This window comes from Abramis brama, assembly GCF_963993115.1.
Source record: "Abramis brama genome assembly, contig: SCAFFOLD_118, whole genome shotgun sequence".
In the NCBI taxonomy this organism is placed as follows: Eukaryota; Metazoa; Chordata; class Actinopteri; order Cypriniformes; family Leuciscidae; genus Abramis; species Abramis brama.
In genome coordinates, this window is record NW_028156008.1 from 28,612 (window position 1) to 32,925 (window position 4,314).

Here is a 4,314-nt window from a genome sequence, read left to right on the forward strand (position 1 = left end):
GAAACACTACTGTGTTTACAACAGTGGTAAACACTGAAACACCCACAGACCAGCTTATTTCATACTTTTCAAATTGGATTAGGCTACTTAAAGCAGTGGCATGGTACATCAAACTGAAAAAGGCCTTGATACTGAGAATCAAAAAACAAAAGGACTTCCCATCGTATCAAGTCACTACCCGCTCCCACAGCCAAAAGGTGAGCCCAAACCTTGAGGGTTTCAAGACCAAACCCGGTGGACAGCTCCTCACAGTGGAAGATCTCTTACAGGCAGAAAGGTCAGTTATCTCTTATGTTCAGAGGCAAGCATTCCCAGCTGAAATTACAACACTGCAAATGACCCCACCTAAAGTGAAAAGGAGCAGCAGGATCTGTAGGCTTGATCCTGTGCTAGATGAAGGCATCTTAAGAGTAGGTGGCCGGATGCATAAATCTGCCATGCCTGATGAAACTAAACACCCCTGTATCTTGCCCAAAGATTCACACATTTCAATTCTTCTTTTAAGACACATTCATGAACGTTGTGGTCACAGTGGCAGGAACCACATGCTCTCAGAGCTCCGTAAGAAATATTGGATTATTAAGGCCAACTCCTTAGCAAGAAAGGTGCTCTCAAGATGTGTCATGTGTCGACGTGTGAAGGGCAAAGTAGGTGAGCAAAAAATGGCAGATTTGCCACTAGAAAGAATCCTACCTGACCTCCCTCCCTTTACCAATGTCGGATTGGACTACTTTGGCCCGATTGAAGTGAGGCGAGGAAGAAGCACCATCAAAAGGTATGGAGTTTTGTTTACATGTATGTCCAGCAGAGCTGTTCATTTGGAAGTAGCTTTCTCATTAGACACTGACTCATGCATTCACGCTTTGAGGAGATTTGTTTGCAGAAGGGGGCAGGTTAAGCACATCAGATCTGACAACGGAACGAACTTGGTGGGTGCTCAGGTGGAACTCAAGAAAGCTCTGATGACACTGGACAAGTTGAAGATTCAGGATGCCCTGCTTCCTGATGGAATCGAGTGGAGTTTCAACCCACCAGCTGCATCGCACCATGGCGGAGTCTGGGAAAGGCTTATAAGATCTGTTCGTTACGTGCTGTACTCCACACTCCATCAACAGTCCATCGATGATGAGGGTCTTCAAACTCTATTCTGTGAGGTAGAGGCTATTCTAAACAACCGTCCTCTCTCCACAGTGTCCTCAGACCCATACGACCTAGAACCGCTGACCCCAAACCACCTCCTCCTGCTGAAAACTAAGCCCATTATGCCTCCTGGAATCTTCCTGAAATCAGACCTTTATGCTAGACGCCGCTGGAAACAGGTCCAGTACATGGCAGATCTCTTCTGGCATAGATGGACCAAAGAATACCTTCTTCTACTCCAGGAAAGGCAAAAATGGACTGTAGTGAAGAAGAACCTGAATGTTGGAGATCTTGTTCTGGTGGTTGACCCCACTGCTCCTAGAGGGTCATGGCCATTAGGAAGAGTTCTAGAGACCAAGCCTGATCGAAAGGGGCTGGTCCGATCCGTGAAGCTCCAGACACACACTTCAATCCTTGATAGGCCCATTACCAAGCTGTGCCGAATTCTGGAAAATGAAGTGTGTCCAGTGCCCCTTAAAGATCACCAATAAGGGATGTAATGTATACATATATACATATTTTTCTAAAAGCATTAAGAGATTATTTGATTTTTGGCTCCTTTTTTGTATTTATTTTAAATAATTGATTCTATAGAGAACAATTAGGGGCCGGTGTGTAGGAGCCGCATTTGAGTTTATTTTTGGTTTCATAATTTACTTATAATTGTCTTTTCTATTGCATTTGAGTGGTACACCTTCTACAGCCAGAGAGGGCGCTGTCCTATAAGTTGGAGCATGTAGCGCAGAAGGAGACACAGAAGGAGAAGGCGTGCCAGCAGATACAGTCTTTGACCTCGGCCTGGATCTGTGTTACTGGAGCTTGGCCTGTAGGAGAAAGCTGAACTCCAAGCGCTACAAAGGAAGTTTTCATTTTTGTTTTGTACTTTATTTTTATTTGCAATAAATATCGACAAACATTCAACAACAACACTCTTGGATTTTCTTGGATTTGGGCTGTGAGTCTGACCCTGTTCTCGCATTCTCCAGGTGGTTAGAAACAATAACAGGGGGTTACAGGAAAAACCCAACATTGTTTTTGCCACTACAGACATCACAGTTCTGTATCAAAGGAACTCGACACTGCGTCGTTGAAAATTACTCTTTGGGGACGCTCCTTTAGCGTGCGCCTCTGAAGTATGAATGAAACTAATCCAATACTGATTGGTGTTGCTTCATGACGTAACGTGACGGCATAACCGTATACATAAAGGTGGCACACACACACATTAGCTTTTGCTCTTCAGCAAACACTCTCTGTGAAACTGTGAACACTGTGAAGCACTCCCTATTAAATTGCTGTACTCCCGCTTGGCTGTTTTCAATGATGATGGCCAGGCTCGCGATCCCCGCGGTTAGGGTCCCTCGTCCGTTGAGGCGGCACGGTGGCTTAGATCGTGGGGATCACAAAAGGACCTTGCAGATGAGAACGAGACTGCTGAGGCACTTTCTTGTTCATCATCTAAAGGTTCTGTGGCGCTCGCTCACAGTGCAGAAGTCTGCGCTGCGGCTTCTTCTGCCTGTGATGAGTGCCCGATGCTCGAGCTGTCTGCTTTTGAGGAAGTGAATGTGCTCAGCATCGGAAGCGAGGAACATGAGTCATACTCGCCGACTCATGTTCCCGCTTATGAGGAGCTGGTAAAGGTTGTGACGCGTGCTGTGGCTAGATTCAACATCAGCTGGCCACAAATTAAGCAGGATGATCCTTGTCAAAGCAAGCTAGAGTTTGCCGTTTTTCCCAGATCTTCATAAAGAGATCTACATCACCTACTTTTATAAAATTACAGTAACGTGGCGGGTGCGAGAGCGATGGGATATGGCAAAATGCCGCCAATAGAGGAAGCTTTAGCAAGCTATTTTTCTCCTGAAGCGGCATCTTTGCTTAAAGCCCAGGCGCTGCCCAGCAAACCGTGCAGGGACACTTCTGCACTGGTTGGCAGGGCTTATATGGCGGCTGGTCAGGCTGGTATGTGCCTGCACTCAATGGCGATTTTGCAGGCGTACCAGGCTGACCTCCTCAAAGACCTGGATGAGTGCGAGGGACCGACTCCTGCAGATATTGCAGAATTTAGAAGAGCCACAGATTTGTTTGCTCGGGCCACTAAAGAAATGGCGCTCGCTATCGGCCGCTCTATGGCAGCTATGGTGGCCACGGAGAGACATCTGTGGCTGAATCTGTCGGGTATAAAAGAAAAAGATAAATCTTTTCTGCTGGACGCACCGCTATCGCCTTCTGGCCTATTCGGCGACGCAGTCACTACTGTCGTCGACAGGTTTCAGGAGGCGAAAAAGCAATCAGCGGCATTCCAGCAGGATCTCCCTCGCCGCTCAATATCTGGGTCTAGGAGGGCTGGTCCAAGCGGCCAGCCCCAGCCATCAACTAGTTCCTCCCACTGCCAAGAACAGAGACAGAGCATTGCTTCTAGAGCTCCTCCTGCGGGAGCTTGGCAACAGAGTAAACGCACTTAAAGTCCTTTATCCAGAAGGGCGACCTGAGGGCCGTCCTTCAGGCAAAAAGGGTTCCTCCGAAGTGGTAGGACCTCTGAGGGCTGCCCCCCTCAGAGGTCCCCCGTCATAGACGGCCGCTTTGCTGGGGGGTCTGTGGCAGGACCATCATCACTCTTGGCATATAAATTGCCTAGAGATGTTGGCTGTGTTCAGGGCTCTGTGGAGCTTCCTTCCAGACATCAAAGGCTATCACGTCTTGATACGTTCGGACAATACATCGGTGGTAGCTTATCTGAGCACCATAGCACCATTGCAAACAGGATACTCCCGGAGAGTCAATGCGGTTTCCGTCCTGGTCGTTCAACCATAGACATGATTTTCTCAGTTTGCCAAATCCAAGAGAAATGCATTGAGCAAGGTCGACCCTTGGATGCAGTCTTTGTCGATCTGACAAAAGCCTTTGACTATGTCAGCAGCTCCGGCCTCTTTACCATCCTCCGTCAACTGGGCTGTCCTCCCAAACTCTTGAAAATCATACAAGAATTTCATGTTCTTATGAAGGCAACAATACAGTTTGAGGGCTCTCGCTCTAAGGAACTTCCAATTTTCTGTGGTGTAAAGCAAGGTTAGCTAGTACACAACCTTGCTTTACACCAAAGAAAATTGTTTGTGAAGTAAATTGTGTGTGAAGTAACAATCCTGATGGGACAGGGAAAGCTCGGCGCAAGAC